This window comes from Monodelphis domestica, chromosome 4 (genome assembly GCF_027887165.1).
Source record: "Monodelphis domestica isolate mMonDom1 chromosome 4, mMonDom1.pri, whole genome shotgun sequence".
Taxonomy (NCBI): Eukaryota; Metazoa; Chordata; class Mammalia; order Didelphimorphia; family Didelphidae; genus Monodelphis; species Monodelphis domestica.
In genome coordinates, this window is record NC_077230.1 from 300,171,439 (window position 1) to 300,191,314 (window position 19,876).

Sequence of the window (19,876 nt, forward strand, 5' to 3'; positions counted from 1 at the left end):
GACCCTAGAGCTATAACTAGAATGTGGTGACTGGGGCTTTGGCCAAGGTTATAAAATTTTGAAGGGGTTTTCAGCACACATAGTCCAGAAGGTGAGCTTAGCATCGAGTTGACAAGTATACTCAGTTAAAAATGGGGCTTTTTCCCGGGCCACTGCCTTACCCTAAAAGAATCTGCCACACTCCACACAGCAGCCTCCCAATGACTTCTTTGTTTCAGGGAATGGAAGAGGAGTGGTCTGTCTTCCCCAGGCATCCACAATTTAATTTGTCTTTTAAAAATGATTTAAGAGGGGTAGCTAGGTAATTTAGTGAATTAAGAGACAAGTTTAGGGAGATCTTGGTTTCAAATCTGACCTCAGACACTTACTAACTGTGCGACCCTGGGCAAGTCACTTAACCCTATTTGCCCCAGTTCCTCATCTGTAAAGAGAGACGGAAAAAGGAAATGGCAAACCACTCTAGTGCTTTTGCCAAGAAAATCCCCAATGGGGTCAAGAAGAGCTGGGCATGATTGAAAATAACTGAACTAATATCTTGTGAACCATGTCCTAAAGTGAAGAAAAAAAAAAGGCTTAGGCTCTCTATAAATTTGGCATAAGAATTAAACTTCAGTCTTTGATGTGAGTTTTCTCTGCCTTAAGTTCTATCCAGCCCCTTCCTGAGAAGTTACATAATGCTCTGTCTCAGTTAATTAAAGTCAGAATCTCAGAATGATTCATTTTTCTCCTGCTGTATTTACCCAATTGCACAAGGAAATAGACCACTTCTGGTCTTGCTTTCTTTAAAATGACCAAAAGAAACTGTCTTGAATCAGTCTCCTTTTTAGGTCAGGGGCTTTAAAGCACAGGACTTATGAGCATCCGAACGGAAAGAGCCAGCCCTCTGGCTTAGCACGATTTTCTGTGAGTGGTGGGCTTTCATTGCCAGGGAAAGGAAGGCATTTGTTGTACTAATACTGAGTGTGTTTCCTGTGTGAACTAACCTTTAGTTCTGTGGAGATCCCCCTCTTTAATGGGCAGGGATGCAGTGGAATCAGGGGGACACTAAAGCAGACACTCCCACCTCACTGCCCTGTGGCAAGGGCCAACCCTGGACTCCTGGCTTTCCGGTTGAGTTTTGTGTGAAGGGAATTTACACAGTTTTGATTACAGTGACTAATTAGAAATGAAAAAGCAGTGGGGGTGCACCTAGGTGGCTCAACGGATGAGAGAGGCAGGCCTAGAGACAGGAGGTGCTGGGTTCAGATCAGACTTCAGACACTTCCTAGCTGTGTGACCTTGGGCAAGTCTCTTAACCCTAATTGCCTATCCCCTTGGAACTGATACTTGTCTAACCCATACCACTCTTCTGCCTTAGAACCAATACTCAGTCTTGATTCTAAGACAGAAGGCAAAGGTGTGTTGTAGGGATTCTAAGACAGACGATTAGGGTTAAAAAAAAGTCTTAGGGGAGATCTTCGCATAAGAAGTTAAAAAAAATATTTTGATAACTATGTTTCAATATAATATTTCTTTTGTAAGCCTACATATTTTATTTTGTGCATTTATGATTATTCTGATAGGGGGTCATAGAAGAGCTCCCACCCTCTGCCAACTCCCAATATTTTCTCAATTTTTTCTTGCAATGGAAACTTCTCCCATTATTCAGGGCATCATTCACCAGGGTTGATGGGCTCCACAACAAGCTCACACAGCTGGGAAGTATCTGATGCCCAATTTGAAAGCAAGACCTCCTGTCTCCAAGTCTGGTTCTCAACCCACTGAGTTACCTAGCTGCCCCACCCACACCCCATTCAGTTTCTTCTTGAAGGGGAAGGCAGCCCATTCCATTTTTGGAAAACTCAAATTGTTACATCAAGCTTAAATAGAATTCTTTGCAACTTTGCCCTAGCTTCTGATTCTCTTTTCTGGGACCTTTTACATGAATGTTCCTCAAATACTTGAAGATTTCGATTACATTCCCTCTCTTTTCAAGTTAATCAATTTACAATTAATGAACAATTGCTAAATGCTTTTTATGTGCCAGGTCCTGTAGGGATAATACATTTTCATCATCTATCCATCTGCTTCCATATCTGGAGTCTCCACCCCTTATTAACCTTTTTTCTTCTATTCTTGTGTAGTGGAAGAAACAATGGTTGAGGAGTCAAAAAACCTAGAAGTAAATTCTGCTTAGGATGCTTTCTACTTGTATGTCCTTGGATAATGTACTTGCCTAATGTGGGCCTATTTCTTCATCTACAAAATGGGAGTGTTGGGGCTCTTTCCTTTCTCCCTGATTTAGACTCGAAAACTCTTTTTACTCCCCTTAGCATCTATTGCCAGCCTCAACTCATTTTTACTTCAGTACTCCTAACAGTAGTTCTACAGGACTTTAGCTGTGCAAAAAATAACCCTTTTGTATTCATTCTCAGCTGTTTGCTTTACTGTCCATCTTTTATGTGTCCTCTTTATGTATGAGTTGGTCCATAAATTTCCTTCAGGTCCACACAGATATCTTTAGGTTCCTCTCTCTTTTCATTGTTACTAAAATTATTTCTGCCTTGGTCTTCAGAATTTCTTTCTAGAGAGCTTTTTAACCTTCGTGGGCTGATTTTCCCTACAAAATGTTAGTCCATTTAATCCTACTTGTCCTTTGTCTGGACCCTTTGAAGTTTGTTCCCTCAAAATCTAAGTAAAGTTAGATTGTCCCTTCCTCTCCTCTTTCTCAAACTTCACACTGGGTTAGTCACTTTTCCCATTGCGCCATTTGAACTTCAGCAATCAGTTCCTTCTTGTTGGTCTAAACCTGACCCAGAAAACAGATTCTTTTAGTCATTTCCCTTACCTCTTAAAGGATAAAATTACTTTTAGAGGAAGTCACAAATTTATCAGATGCCTATTTTGGGGGGAGAGAGAATTACAGTGGAAGTCTAGATAGTTGAATTTCCCCAGAATGATAATTTTATACTTCCTTGCCATGATTATAGTGTTTCTTGAACTCATTTATTTATTCCTTCTATCCAGGTGCTCTTTCCAGTATGCCCCTACAATACAATAATTTCTTTTTCTTTCCTAGTTGAGATTTACCTCAGTATTCTCCACCATGTTTCTCCTATTCTGGAGAATTTCTTAGATAAGTATATCTTAATGTTCTTTAAAAGTTATATCAAGGGACAGCTAGATGACACAGTGGTCTTGAGAACGAGGCCCAGAGACAGGTTCAAATTTGGCCTCAGACACTTCCTAACTGTGTGACCCTGAGTGATTTGCCTAGCCCTTCTGTCTTAAAGTTATTACTAAAATATAAAGGGTTTAAAAAATTTATATTGGCATATTTCATTTGTACATCATTTTTATTTCTACATATATTCTTCTACCTTCCCACACTAAAGAACCTTCCTTTATAACAAAGGATAAAAAAAAGTGAGGAACAAATCAGGTCCACATAACTAACCAACACATTAACAATCTGATAGTATATACCCAATGTTTCACATCCATAATTTTCCATCTCTGCAAGGAAATGAATTTTCTTCTCTCTGCACTTCCTAAGAGCCAGGCACCATGCTAAGCACCTTACAAATGTTATATTCTAATCCCCATTTTGCAGTTGAAGAAACTGGGGCAAACAGATTAAATTACCTGACCAGTGTGAATTTTAGATTTTACTCCACACTGCTTAGTCTTTAGAATTCTAGCAACCAGGAATGTATACACCCCCACTTAAGGATTAACTGTGAGGAGGATGGCCTATGACCAACATGTGATAGCAAGTGACAAATCAGAAACAACTGACAGACCCCCCTGGGCTGTCCTAAGTCAAGCTTAAGCTACCATTGGTACATGTGAGATGTAGGAAGTGATGTAAAGAACTGCCTATATATTTTGCATCACTTTCACTCGCTCTCTCTTGGCAACATGGGGCTCTCACAGCAACATTGGGAGCTGTGGGCAGCGTTCTGGCATACTTGCAGGTTTTGTTCTGTAGCGTGGTTTAGGTGAGGCATCTTCCCTGAGCCACCTTGGTGAGTGGTTAGGCTGATTCCTTCTTTCTTTTACCTCCTGAAGGCACTATCCTCCAAGGAGACCCATCATCTTGAAGGAGGCCTCCTGGTTGGAAGCTGAGCTAGATTTAAACTTGGAGGAGGCCTCATGACTGAGGCCTCTCAACTCCTGCTTGGCTCAGACCAGGCTGGAGCAATCCAATTCCCTTTCCTTTCTCTCTTCTCCTTAATTTCTTCCTACTATTGTAATTAAACCACCATAAAAATCCCAAACTGACTTGAGTATTTTATTGGGATTGAATTTAAATCCCTGGTGACCACTAAAATAATATATTCAGATAAAAACCCTTATTTTACCCTTAACACCAGGGTTATATAGCTAGAAAATGTCTGAGATCAGATCTGAACACAGCAATTCTAATTCTAGGCCCAGTGCTCTAGCTACCACACCATTTGTCATTTGCACGATCTTGGACAATTTACCCCAAATCTCTGAGATTCTGTAAGAATAGCAAGGGAGATCTTGGCCGAACCTGTGTTTTGATGGACAAGCACAGAGGTGGCAATTTGGAGACAACAAAGGATTATGGGTAGAGAACTGCGAGCTGAGGAGAGTTCTGGCCAGCTCCAGAACTTCCAGGCCTGGAAGAGGACAGGTCCTTTTCTGTGTGGCTGAGGGACGTCTGAAGCCACAAGAGAGAGAGAAAACTCAGACGTTCCTACCTATCCTTTGAAGCTGTTATCTAGAGAGCTTTATACTACCTTCCTCCATCTGCTAACAAGAGCCACTGACTCAAAAGAAGTTTAGCCTGAACTCTCACAACTGAGCCAGCTTTCTGACTTCCTTTCTGGGTCTCTCCTTGCCTTTTCTTGAACTGCTTTCGATTTAGAGATTAGATAAATAGTAGCATAGAAGAAGGAACACAGACAGTTGGAAAGGGGGGCTAAGTCCTTTGGACTCACCCTCCTGCCCCCTGATCCAGGTATTTAGGGTATTAGCTTGTTAGGGCATCCTGCTCCTTTTTCCTTCTCTACCTTCCTCTCCCTTTCCAAATAAATTCTTTAGTTCAAGTCAGATTTGGGATTGGCCTGTTTCCATATCAAGAGAGAAGCTGGGTGATTGAGAATAGGATTCAAGGGTGAATCTTGTCTCATCTGTGGCAAGACTAGCCCTGGTCTGTCATAATTCTCCATAGAGAAAGGTTTGACAACAAACCTTTGCTCTATAACAGTTGACTGGGATACAGACATTTCCTCTTCAGCTAGTCCCCACATTGGTGATCAAAGGGATCCAAGTTTGTTTGTTTTTTTTTAATATCACTGGTGGGAAGAGGCAGAAGGTCTCCTGTCTGTCTCTCTAGAAGTCCTTCAAGCTCTGGTTACAGTTAACCATAGGGAGGGAGAGATCTCACCATCTTCTCTCTACCAGCAGATCACAACTCAGCCTCCATAGTTTCCCTCAACTGTTTCACTGTAGCCTACATCTTTCCAGTGAGACAAAACCATTCAGCCCTCTCCATTTAAAAAGAAGGGAAAAGTTTCCCCCTCTTCTTTTTAACAAACCCTCACCTATCAAATGAGAAACATGGGAAGCATTAGTCTCTGAGGCCTTTTCTAGCTGCAAAGCTCTATGATAGTCTATTGTTGGGATTCCAGAATGAGACTAAAAATAGATGAGGATTATGTTTTTAAGCAATAGGACTAAACTAGGTTTAACTCACTAACCGCTTAGTTAGGCTCTTTGAAACTATACTATATGGGCATTTTGCCTTCTCACATTTGGGAAATGTGTGCACCCTTCTTGGGTTATAGACTATTTTACAAATAACTGAGGTTGCTAAAAATCTGAAGAACAGGTAAGTGGAATGGTGCCACTCTTTCCTGTTACTCTAGTTTCTCACATAGCTTTTTAAACTTTGCTCCTAATATATGGTTCATTGTTGTTTTTTTAATTATTTGTTATAATACCCAGTTAACTCCCTCCTCCTTCCCCTACACTAGATAAAGAATTATTTGACAAATATATATATATATATTATTTTTATCATTTGTTTGTCAGGAGGTAGACATACACAAGTCATTCTTCAAACAATTGTTTTTTGCTGTATATAATGTTCTCTTGGTTCTATTCACTTCACTCTTCATAATTTCATATAGGTCTTTCCATGTTTTTTTATTTTTGCAGGCTTCTGAAGCTTTCTGCTATCTACCTAAGAGAACTTAAGAAATAGTTTTATTTTCCTCTCTAGGTTTATTCGGTTTAGCTGGTCATCAGATATATCTTTAACTTTGTTGTTGTTGTTTTTCCATGTCTGAAAGTCTTTCTTCCCCCTACTTTTTTTTATTTAGAATATTTTCAAAATATATAGTTAAAAAACTATTTCCATGTTATTCATATTTGCAGTGGAGTGATCTTTTAACATCAAAATCCCAATCATATTCCCATTGAACCATGTGGTTGATCATGTGTTTTTCTTCTGTGTTTCTACTACAGTTCTTTCTCTGGATGAGGATAGTGTTCTTTCTCATAAGTTCCTCTGCATTGTCTTGGGTCATTGTATTACTGCTAGTAGAAAAGTCTGTTACATTCGATTATGCCATAATGTATCAGTTTGTGTACAATGTTCTCCTGGTTCTTCTCCTTTTGCTCTGCATCAGTTCCTGGAGGTCTTTCCAGTTCCCATGGGATTCCTCCAGTTTATCATTACTTTTAGCACAATAGTATTCTATCACTATCAGATACCACAGTTTGTTCAGCCACTCCCCAATTGATGGACCCCCTATTTCCCTTTTTTTTTGCCACCACAAAGTTCATAGCTATAAATATTTTTGTTCAAGTATTTTTCCTTGTTATTTCTTTGGGGTACAAATAACTTTGTATTTTTTATGAATTTTTTTGGCAATGTGGTTGATGTGATTCAAGACCACTGTTTGATAAAATGCTTTGTTTTCTTAAAATGTACAATTGAAAGAAAGATCAAATACTATATTCATATGCATCTAGAAGAAAGCTTGGATCATGAGCTGGAGTAAATTTTTTTAAGATTGGCATCATTTGGGGAATAAAGTTGGGGTTTATGAACATAATAGAATACAATTATGTTATAGAATCATTGAGCATTAGAGTTCAAAACAAAACAAACAGCAACAAATACTAGAGAACTTATAATCCAAATCTTTCATTTATTTAGATTAAAAAATTTAATGATACTTAAAAAATTATTTCCTAATAATTCTACCACCCCCACCCTTATCCCCATTGAATTCTCTCATTACAAAGAAAACTTGTAATGCATAAGAATTCATTGAAACGTGAAAAAACTTGTATGAGTCAATGAAGTAAACAGAAACAGAGCTATATGCCCAATGATTGGAACAACATAAAAACAAAACGACAAGTCAACCAAATCCAAATTAATTATAATGATGATGTCTCAGAAAAAAGATAATGAATCATTTTTCTCTTCTTGGTGGAGAAATGGGGCACTATGGCAGGGAAATGTTGCACATATGCTCAATCACAGGCACTATATAGGTTAATTTTGTTTAATTTGTTTTTCTTTATAACATGGGAGAATTTAGTCAAGGGGTAGTGGAAATATTTGGAAATGACTGTTTTAGAACATTTCAATAAAACTTCCAAAATACTAACAAAAAGGTGTGGGATTAAAGGATCTCTAGCATTTTAATGGCTTTGTTTTTGTTTTGAGCTCCAGTATGCAATGATTCCATGAATCTATGATTGGTTCTTATATCCTACAGAGGGACTAATTCCTTGCCCCCAACAGTATTATGGCATTGATATTCTACCATGTTTATTCAATTAATCAGGGTACCCCCTTACCCAACTATGCCAACTTACTGTGGTATTTCTAAAATTTCATTAATTATTCAGGCTGATGCCAAGACAACATATTCATTTGGCCATGAATGGGGGGAGGGGGAGTGTCTTTTTTTTTTCCCTAAAGCCCATTGTGTACGATTAGTTCCACCCTGTAACCTAATTAATGGAGTGAAGAAGAATAGCTTCTGGCATCAGTCCCTAATCCTGAAGCACTGAAAAGCATGAACCAAACTTGGAACATCTACAAATCCAACTGTACAGCTGAGTCCATGTGACATTGTAAGAGATAGGATTTCCTTGTCAAAGAAAGAGAATCTATACTTTTAGGACATATTTTGAGAGCTTGTTTGGCATATAACGATGCTGACAATGAAAAATATTAAAATCTGCCTACGTGTATTATGGAATTTCTGGAGGAGTCAAGGAAGGATTTACTTTAAGGCTCCAATGTTATGTTGACAACTGACAGAAAAAGCCAAAAAAGTAAACTGTACTGTTTGTATGGAAACCAGGCAGATCAATACTAGAATTAAATAGTTTGGGTCTATTTCCATCAGCTTTTTGCTTCTGATCAGGATACATCTTGGACATAATTGGCATTCGTAGTCTTTCAGTACTAGAAAGTTGAACTCTGAGTGATTGCAAACTAGTAATGGCTCCAGGAACATACCTCCTTCCTCCTAGCAGACAGGACTACAAGAACAGAAGTTGGATACTGTCAGACTGGGTCACCATATCTATTGTCTTTGGTTTACCTGGTTTTCTTTGTTACAAGATTCAGTGTTGGGAAGTATCTGGTTGGGAAGTATAGTTAGGGTAGAAAGTATTCAGAAATGACAATGATAAAAAGCATCAATAAAACATTAAAAATCTTAAATCGTAACTATTTTCTCTTTCAGTGAGCATTTCCAAAATTTTTCCTCTCCAGCTATTAAATTTCCTTCGGGCATAACAAACATTTGAAAAACACAGAAAATTAAACTCTCAGTTTTTCATGCGAATGGATAGCAACAATGACACTGATGGTCTAAAACAGTGGGTAATACAAACATAATTTGTATTGGACTAGGGAGTGAAGTTTTACCCCTTACATTAACATTTCCCTGAACTGATATTAACATGTCTATATAGTTCATGTTCCCATGCAAGGTCTAGGAGATGAAGAAAGATGGTTTGGGAGTGTACTAAGAGATAAGAGAGGCTAGTCTCCTCTTAAAAGTTCACGAATTATGTTCTAAAAATTGGATAATGCACATGTAGATAAGTTGAGAGCTGTAGAAAATGTAAGCTGTCATTAAAGTCCAGACAAATTCATGAACTCTGTAGTGTAGAATACAGAATGTTACTTTGGCTGTGCCTAATTCAATAATAAAAAAGTAAAACAAATTACTTCCTGCTCTAAATCGTATGATCCTATGATTCTATGACTTCTTGATTCACAATAACTAGCCTCCTATACACTAGTCCCAGCTTAGCTTTTCATCACTGGGATAAAAGAAATAAATCAAGTTGGCTCCCTAACAGTATCAAGTTCAAAGAAAACTGACTTATCAGAAGACACTTTTAAAAAGCAGTTCCATTTAAAATCAAGCTCTGGAAAATGTTTCAGAGGAAGCATGTAAGACTTGTCCCCTAGAGTCCAGAGAAAGGGTGTGCCAAAGAAATCTGACATAATAGGATTTCTCCATCCTTTAACACTTATGAGGGGGTTTAGAATGAAAGAGGTCAATTATGCTTTATCTGGAGCTAAAAGCCTTGGAACTTCCCCAAAGCCATAGAAATGCAGATTGGTTTAATAGTTAAAATCCTGGTGCATCATCTATAGACCGGAATTTTGGGCCCTCTGAAATTAATAGCTGCAAATTTACTATCATTTAAAAAATATTTTCTTTGGTTCCATAGGTTTTTGCAGATAAATTCTCCTTAACAGATTTATTAAATTAACAGACATCAAATTATTCCATCGCTTAAAACCCTTTTATGGGAACATAATCCAAACTCTTTAGCTTGACCTTCAAAACCCTCTACAAAATGAAGCCAAACTAGCTTTGCTTTCATATCTTGCACTATTCCTCTCCCTCTTATTTTGTGTTCTAGCCAAATTGGATTGACCCATGAACACAGTATGTGCTTTTTATTGTCTATACCTTAGCCTCACAGTTTTCTAGAAATAGAACCTCCATATCACCCACCACAAATACAGCTATGGCAGAGTGGAAGAAATTCAGGACTTGGAAACCTAAGATTGGATCTACCACACCTGTGTGACTTTGGGGAAATCATTTAACTTCTCAGAGCATCAAGTTGGAAAAATAAGGAAAATGAAACCTATGTAGGATTCTAAAAAAAACAAAAACAGAAACAAAAAACCCACTTAAAACCATAAAGCACCCTATGAATGAGTTATTATTTATTCTTGTTGAAATCCCACCCATCCTTTAAGACTAAGCTCAATGACATCTCCTCCATGGACTTTTCCTGTTTCTAACAGTCAGAAGTTGTCTTTCCTTCCTTGTAACTCTATTAAACTTATTTTGGTACCTCCTATGCACTTACTATGTTTATTGGGTATAGTTACTTTTGTAACTGTCTTACCTCCACACTAGCTTTTCAGGGTAGTGTCTTATTTATCTTTATAAATTACTTAGCATGGTGCTTTGCTCTATTACAAACACTTAATTTTTTTTGAGTTAAATGGGGGAATTGAATAATGTTTTTCATTCTAGTAGCCATATAGTACTATTAAATTAGAAGGTTATCAAGGTCAAAATTCTTAACATTTTTTTTTTACATCATGGACCTCTTTAGAAGTCTTGGGGGAAACCTGTAGACCCTGTTCTCAGAATAATCATTTTAAATGCATAAAATAAATTACATGAGATTATAAAGGAAACCAATTATATTGAAATATATACCTTTCCCTCCCCCAATCGAGTTCACACACCTCCTTCAGTCTATCTATGAACTCCAGGTTAAGAATCTCTATTTTAAGTATAACATCATTCAAAGTGGGAATTATCTCCTATCCTTAAAAATCTCTACAATTAAAAAAATCTAATATAGCCCACCCAAGTTTCATCACTATATATGTTTTCTTAATAAATGGAGGTTGAAGTTGAATTTTCAAGCTGCAAAGCATTATTGGAGAAAAATGAAAAAATGATAACTAGGACTCTCAAAATTTGTCTTCTTTAACCACAAATTGGGTCCTCACTATAGCTAGACAATCCTTTTATTTAACTCTTGGAGATTTTCTGTCAACTTCTTTAGAGTGACTTTTCCCATTCTCCTCAGGACCATAATCTCACCCCTTGCATGCTCATTCTTGACCTGATTTTAACCAAAATTAATTCCATTCAGTCCAATTTCTCTCTTCTCCACTTCAAAATGTCTTTGTGTTCACCCATCCTCTCCTTCCCAAAGGGCTGAAAGAAAGAAAAAAAGAGGATTGTTTCTATCAATAGCTTTTCTATTAGTACTATGAATATTATTCTCTCAGTTCTTCCTAGATTGTTCTCATTTAGATTTTCAGTTTTTCTTCTCTACTGGCTTCTTTCAATTTTACCTACAAATAGACTGAAATTATTGTAGAATCTCAGAATTGGAAGGAACCTTTGAGATCATTAACTTCCTGTCCAATGAGCATACCTAACAAGTGGTCATTTAGCTTCTACTCAAGCATCTCCAAAGGGGTGTACTGGCATAAATGGGTCTCAATTTTTCTTATTCAGATAGCTATTACTCTAAAAAAAAACTTTCTCAGTGTTTATCTCCTCAAGCTAACTTCTTTTTCTTTTGTCTATAAACTCTTTTTCTGAGGAGTCTACACTGACTCCATTTCCTCCCATCTCATTTACAACTTTAGAATCTGGCTTTCCACTCATCATGATGGGGGCAGAGGGGGGTGGGATATATCCTCTCAAGGTTTACCAGTGTCATCCTAATTACCAAGCTCAATATTCTTTTTTCATTCTTTTCCTTGACCTTGTAGTACTTAATAACGTTGACCATTCTTTATCCTATCTTGGATTAGGTGATATTGCTTCATCTTCCTACAACTGACAACTCCTTTTACCTACTTTAGTGGCTCTGATGACTGCTTCTACTTCCTAAATTTGGGAATTTCTAAAAGTTCTGTTCTTGGCCCTATTTTCTATATAGTCCTTTCAATGATCTCATCTATACCAAGGACTCAATTATCATTTCATGGTAGATGACTCTCATATCAATCCTAACTTATCTCTTACATGCTGGTTGTGAATATTCAGTTGCTCATTAGACATTTCTTCCTGGATGTTGCATTGATACTTCATACTCAACATGTTTAAACAATATATCCTTCCCTTAAACTGGCTACTCCTTCTGGTTTCTCCAACTATTAATGGTACTATTTCCAAGATGTCATTTATATCAAAGATTTATCCTGGTCATTAGCAGAAACTGGTGGAGAGGGAGTTATGTCTAATTATAATAATGATTGGAATGATTTGATTTTCATGCAAATAATGCAACTAACCATCTTGGTTTTATCTTCTGTTTTTGTTACTTAAATTATGATTCATCCTTGACTCCTTCCTTTCTTGAATCTATATATCTAACACTCCAATCCTGTTAATTTCAAGGTCTAATTCAACACCTGCATTGTTATAGCTTCGTAAATCATCTCAAAGTATCCATTTCTTAACCGGCCAATACATCTTGCAACTACCACTTTTAAATTTCTATAGTACTTGATGGTATTGAGCCAATGTTTTAAAAGCTTCAATGGCTCCCTATGTGAAAAGAAAATTCTGACCAAGATAATACAGATAAAAGTAGGCATCTGGATCATCAGTTGCCAATATTTTCTTAGTAGCTCTTAATATCATTTACAAGTTTTCCAATTCTTTTCCTGAGCTCTTTAAAAATCATGTTATCTTCAGTATAGATTTTATTCCATCTTGGTCTAGCCTAGTTATTCTTCCCGATTTCATCTTTCATGTGCCCTTTCTATGTTCTCATGTAGCACACTAGCTAAATAAGGTGGTTTAACTGATCAATAAACATTTATTAAGCACCTACTATATGCCAGGCAGAGTTAGTGACTGAGGATACAAATAAGTACAAATATAAAGGTAAAATAATCCTCTCAAGAATCTTACACTTAACTAAGGGAGGGAAATAAATGTTCACAGACTAGTAAATACAGGATACATACAAAAATACACAGTAATGGGGAACAGTAGCAACTGAGGAGAATCAGGAAAGGTCTTTTGAAAGAGGTGGCACTTGTGTTGAACACTAAAGGGAGGAAGGGCTTCTAAGAGGTCAAGGAGAGGAAGAGCATTTAAGGCATGGCAGTCATTGGTGTCAGTGAAAAGTCTGAGCCAGCTCTGAGACACAGTGGGTAGAATGCTGTACTTGTAATCAAATGTGAAGTCCAAATGTAGCTGTATGCACTTTCTAATCCTAGGAAAATCACTTATCCTCTTTCAGCCTCAGTTTTTTATCTGTAAAATGGGGATAATAATTGCATTTACTTTTAAGGGTTCTTGTATGGATCAAATGAGACATGAAAAATTCTTTGCAAACCTTCAAGTTCTATATAAAAGTTATTATTTTTCATTAGTTTCTTGCAACTATATTTAGACAGATGGTTTGGTATAGGGATAAGGGCACTGGACTTAAAAGTCCAAAGGAATTATTAGCTGTGAAACCATGGGAAGGGGAAAAATATAAGCAATAAGACTCTACTACATGCCAGGCACTGTGATAAGCACTTTACAAAGCTCTTTAGTTTTATTCTCTCCTTGGAGCATTTTATTATATCATTTGTTCCTGACAACCATGGAAGGAAAGCGCTATTATTATCTCCATTTTACTGTCGTGAAGCTGAGGCAAACAGAAGTAACTTGCCATGGGTCACATGGCTAATGTCTGGGGTCATATTTGAACTTGAGTCTTCCTGACACCAGGCCTAGTACTCAATCCACTGTACTTCCAATTATCTCTGCTGGGAAAACTGCCTTTCTTACTGTCTTCCCATCTTCAAAATAGGGATAACAATAATGCCCATACAATAATTTATTTAGAGTTGGAATGGATTTCAGAGGTATACAATTATTAAGAAAATGTTTTGCAAACTTTAAGGCACCATATAATTAACATGTTTGTGTGAATAAATATAATGTATTATGCCTAGAATGTCTGTATATTGATGACCTTTACAAAGTTTATGAAATGCTTTCCATAAACTACTTCATTTGATACAATAACCATGTTAATATTAATATTACGTGTGTTATTAAAACCATCTTATAGAAGAGGAAACAAGAAACTCAAAGCAGTCAAGCAGCTAGTGTAAGGGTTAAAAATTATAGGTTGGACTAAATTTATGAGAAATGTGGTCGCTGAAATTAATTACTCAAGTCAGAATGACTTTTTGTGGTAGTTTATTTACAAAGGGAGAGAGAGTGAAAGTAAGGGAAATGTGAAAGAGGATAGAGTAAGATATCTAACCTAGCACACTAAGTATTTTGCTCCAGTCCTTGGCTCAACCCAAACAGGGCTGATTGGCCCTCAGCCTTCAGCCTAGAGACCCGTGATGAATAAAGCAAGGGCTTCAGTCAGGAAGCCTCTTCCAAGATAGGGACCTCTCTGGAGGTCAGTCCCTCCAGAAAGCCAGGAAAAAGGAGTCAGCCTTTTCACTCACCCATGCGGTAATCCTAAGGGAAGGTCCAAGAGCTGTCTCACTAATGTCAGAGTCTCAGGCCCACAAAGCAAATCCTTCACCAGCCTCCCCCTGGAAACTCTAATTGGAACTCAAAGTCCAAACTCCTCCCTCTCATAGGAAGTTACAAATGTTTTTAAAGATGTGTCTTTGTGTCACTTCCTGTGCCTTCCTCCACTTTATGTTGACCAATTGTAGTCTTGGAATTTTCTTAGGACTGCCCAGGGAGCAGTCAGTCATTTCTGATTTGTCATCTTTTAGCACACATGGGTTATAGACCCCCCTACACACTCAAGTTTAAAATGGGGTGTATATGCTTCTGGTGATTATTCTAAAAGTGGGCAGGCGAGAGTTAATCCCATCTTCACACTAGCATAGTGCCACACAACTGACAAATGTGAACCAGGATTTAAATGTCTTCTTGACACTAAGTACAGTACCTCCCATTATACTACATCTTACAATATAGATGTATATATTTGTAGGTAGTACAGAGAACAAAGCATCAGATCTAGAGCCAGGAAGACCTGAGTTCAAATCTAATATCAGACACTTACTAGCTGTGTGATCCTAGGCAAGTCATTTTGTTTGCCTGAATTTCTTTACCTGTAAAATGGGAATAAAAGTACTTACTCCACAATTGAGGATCAAACAAGGTAATAATTGTATGGTTCTTAGCATAGTGTCTGGAATATTTTGTTATTTTTCAGTCATTTTAATAGTGTCTGACTCTTCATGACCCCATTTGGAGTTTTCTTGGCAAAGATAATGGAGAAGTTTGCCATTTCCTTCTCTAGCTTATTTTTTTAAAACCCTTGCCTTCCATCTAAGAAGAAATACTATATATTGGTTCAAAGGCAGTAGAGCAGTAGGGCTACGCAATGGAAGTAAGTAACTTGCCCAGGGTCACATTGGTAGAAACTGTCCAAGGTCATATTTGAACTTGGCTCCTCTGGACTATAGGCTTGGTACTCTATCTCAGCCTCCCCCTTCTCTAGTTCATTTTATCAAAGAAGAAACTGAGGCCTATAGTTAAGTTGGTTAATTATTTGATGTTAAGTGATTTGCCTAGGGTCACATAGCTAGTTAAGTATCTGATGTTGGATTTGAACTTGGGAAGATGAGTCTTCATATGTGTGTCTATATTGTGAGAGGCAGTATAAAGTGCCTGGAACATTAGGTGGTACATACATCTTGTTACCTTCCCCTTTACCTTATTTTCCCATCCAAATTGGATGATCCTCCTTTTGTCCTTTAAACAAGCCCTATACCTCTGGGTCAGGTAGGTGGTAAAATGGATAGAGGATTGGACCTGAAGTTAGGAAGATGTAAGTTCAAATCCAGCCAGACATTTACTAGCTGTCTGTTCCTGGGCAAGCCATTTAACCTTTATTTATCTCAGTTCATCATCTATAAAATGGGGACACACTGGAAAAGGAAATGGCAAACCACTCCAGTATCTTTGTCAAGAAAGGCTCATGGAAGATGCCCATGGGAGTTAGGTAAAGAGGACTGAACAACAATACACATAGTGAATAAGAATCAATAAACATTAAGTAGCTCCTATCCTGCCCTCAAGGAACTTACAATCTTTTTTGTTTCATTTTTATATGTTTTCCAGATTACATATAGATCAATTTTAATAATTATTTTCTGACATTTTGTGATTCATATTCTCTCCCTTCGCTCTAAAACGGGAGGTAATATAAGTTGTACATGTTCATCATGTTGTGGAAGAATATACATATCACAAGCTAGAGAAAATTTCATGGAGAAAATAAAGAAAAGTATGCTTCAATCTGAGTTCAAACTCCATCAGCTCCTTCTATGGAGGTGAATAGTCTTTATGTCTTTTGAAGGTGTCCTGGATCCCTGCATTGCTAATAGTAGTTGTCATTCACAGTTGATCATTGTACATTACTGCTGGTAATGTATACAGCATTCTCCAGATAGGAACTAACAGAGAAAGGCAATGCACAAAAAGAAACTTAAAGGAGAGAGGAGTCAGAGGAGTACTAAAAAATATATGGAGTCAAAATCAAGCAGGGCAGTTGATAGGAAGTGAAATTACCTGGAAAATTCTAAGCTCTTTATAAAGGGAGGCATTTACTGTTCCATCCTCCTGTCTCCTGTAAGGATGATATTAGAAAATAAGTATTTTTTCTTTTTTTAGTTTAGGGCTAAAAAGTAGAGTGGCTGGCTTGAGAAAAGAACTGGAGTTTGAAGCAGAGCTGAAGGAGCATGGTAATTTCAGATGTGACAGTTATAACCCATTTTTTCTATGTCAATTACTCCCTCTGGCAGTTGGGAGTTGATCTCTCTGGCAGTTGGCAGACACACTCTCAAGAAACTCTCTCTCGGGGCTGGAGGAGGCAACATCTTTGCCTCTCTGTCTGAGGGAAAGATCTGAAGGAGCTCAGTGTTTCACTTTTCCAACTTGGGAAACACTAGTAACCATCTATTGCAGTTTTAGATTGTTTAACTCTGAGAAGACCAAAGAAAAATCTGATCTTTGGTTTGGACTCTGTCCTAACTTGAATCTTATAGAGACTCAACCAGCAGACTGCTAGTTCATAATTTGAAGGCGAAGTTAAGATTTATAAGGACATTAGCAGTAGTTTTATGTAGATAGTATAAATTTGGGTTTGTCAGATCAGGGAGGATTAGTGTAGCCTAATTAGTGTAGCCACAGGAGAAGTAGTTCCTTGCAGAACCTGGGAGTTTATTTGGGTGGATTTAGAATCCCTTAGAATTAGAAATTCTTTCTTTATCCTTATATTGAACAGTTTCAATAAACATTTTATTTTATAAATCACCAATTTTATTTTTACACCCTAAGCAGAGGGAAGAAACAACACGGGGCAGAGGTATTAAATATCAAAGTTGAATCAATCTCCACAATGATGAGATACAATACATATACACCTGTAGTAATTTTTCTATGTTCTAGGAACATAGGTCAATGATTTAAAGCTCAATGCTTGACAAATAGAGAATAAATCTTTCTTTCTTAGAGTAAATGAGTTTTCCTCCAAATTTTAAGGTAAATGTGCTATATGCTAAAATCCTAAAATGGATAGAGAAGACTCCACATGAATATTATGCTTTATAGCCATTAATAGATTGATGAAGCACTGTACAAAGGCTACACAGAGACACACTGATGGGTAAAGCTACTCCATAAGACAAAGGAAGCATAGTATCTTTTTTAAAAGCTTGATGTAATGGAAAGAGAATTGGTATCTGAACCTTGACTGACAGATTAGATGACTGTGGGTCAGTCACTTAAATTTTTCTTAGCACAAGAGAGATGAAAGAATCCTTAGAAACCACCTATTCCAACCCAAGTGTGAAAAATCCCTTCTAGCCAAATCACACTGGCCAAAGCTTTTGCTTGTAAATCTCCCAGGGGAAGGTCACTAATTTTTAGGGCAGCCCTTTTCACTTATGCCTAAATTTGCCTTATTGCAAACTTTCATCCCTTGATACTAGCCCTTGCCAAAAGTCATGGCCATTCTCCCTTCCTTCCTATCCTTGTCTTTTCTTCTCTAGGCTATACATCCTCTCTCCCTTTAACAGATCCCCATATAACATGATCTAGAAGTTCAACCACTCTAGACTTTACAATGGCACTATCTTTCTTAGTCCTAGATAATCGTATGTCTTAATGCAGCCTAAAATAGCAGCTTAAAAAAATTTTTTTTTTGTCACATCAAACTGTTGACTCATTTAGCCTGTAATATACACAAGTTCTTTTTCACATGGTCGAACCCTCCTTCTCTTATCCTATACTTAACAGAAAAGTAGATTTTTATTTCTTGCTGTTCAATCATTTCAATCATGTCTGAATCTTTAATTAAGGCAAATAAGGTTAAATGACTTGTCCAGTTCACACAGCTAATGTGTATGAGGTCAGGTTTGAACTCACAAAGATAAGTCTTCCTGCTTCCATGTCCTATAACATTTTATCTAGTGTTCTAGTCTGTTTTTAGCCTTTTTGAATCCTATTATCCAGAATACTACTTCTCAGCTTTTTACCCACTATAGATTTAAGCACATTATCTGTACCTTGATTTAAATGATTAATAAAAGTTAAATAGCATAGGGACAAACACAGATCCTTAAAGCACTCCACTGGAGACATACAAGTTGACTCTGTTTCCTTATCAAGTAAATGAGGTTAATATAATTTGTATAATCCAGTTTTGGATTGTATTCTGGGTAAAGAGCTACTGCCATAAAAATATTTACTGTTACTAGTAGTAAGAAAAACAAAGGCATCGCTTTTGTGAACCTATGCTACAGGATATTTCCCCCCATAGTAAATAGTACAGTGAAAAGAAGCCAGTTAGTGTGGGTTGTTTAGTCTTGAAGCCTAGAAGATCTTGGTTCAAATGCTGGCACATAGTGATTGTGACCTTGGTTAAGTTACTGAATCTACCTAAGACTTTTTACAAACTCCAGGTGTCCAGTGGAAGGAATTTCCACATCAGGAGATCCCTATTCTGATGAAATCACAGATTAGGACAAAAACAAACAAAAAAAAGTAGAGGAACTCTGTCGCTGTCAGTCAGAAGAAAAGGAAAGTTTGATCTCACACAGCTCTGTCAATCCCTAACCTTACCCAAGGTGGTACTATCAAGCTCTCTCCATCATTCTCCTTTTGAAATCCATTCTTGAGAAATTTGGAGCTTAAAAATTATTCCTTCCAAGCTGTAAAGGTCTAATAAAAAAGTAGGCCATGGATTTTTTAAAAATTGTATCCTTAGAGACAAGCACAGTGCCTGGCACCAGTAGAGATTTGATGTTTGTTTACAAACTGATCGATAAAACAGAAACTCTGAATTGTCACTTACTGGAAGGTGCTTAACTAGATCGCCAAAGAATGCTAGGCCCTGAGCTATCTGTGGGGTACGGTCTTAACTGAATATTATAGCTAGTGTACATGGAGATTTTAATGTTTGTAAAGCCCTTCACAACCCTGGGAGGTGGGTACTATTATTATACCATTTTACTAAAGAGAAAACTGAAGCAAGATTAAATTACTTTGCCTAGGGTCACACTGAAGGCTGAATTTGAACTCAAGATCTTTACTTTAACTCCAATATCCTATCCACGGCGCCACCTAGCTGCCTTAAATCAAACCCAAATCTACTTCTACGATTCGCTCCCATCCTTCTCCCCTGCTTCCTCCACCCACGGGCGGACTCATTCCCCTGGGCTCCCATTTTTCTCAGGCTTCGTCTACACGTAGCACGCGACTAGTTTAAATATAGTTACGAAAGGTTACGGAAGGGTCACAAGCCTCAGCCACCCGGCCCTCCCTTACACAGATGC

At 37.5% G+C, this 19,876-nt stretch overlaps 1 long non-coding RNA gene across 1 annotated transcript; it reads right to left on the bottom strand.

The window, feature by feature from the left end:
* Window positions 1–7,227: 7,227 nt before the first annotated feature.
* Window positions 7,228–19,876, bottom strand: LOC103101425 (uncharacterized). The gene is made up of 2 exons (XR_008911380.1): window positions 16,611–19,876; window positions 7,228–11,255 (listed from the first exon to the last, which is right to left on the bottom strand). It is a non-coding gene; the product is annotated as an uncharacterized LOC103101425 (long non-coding RNA).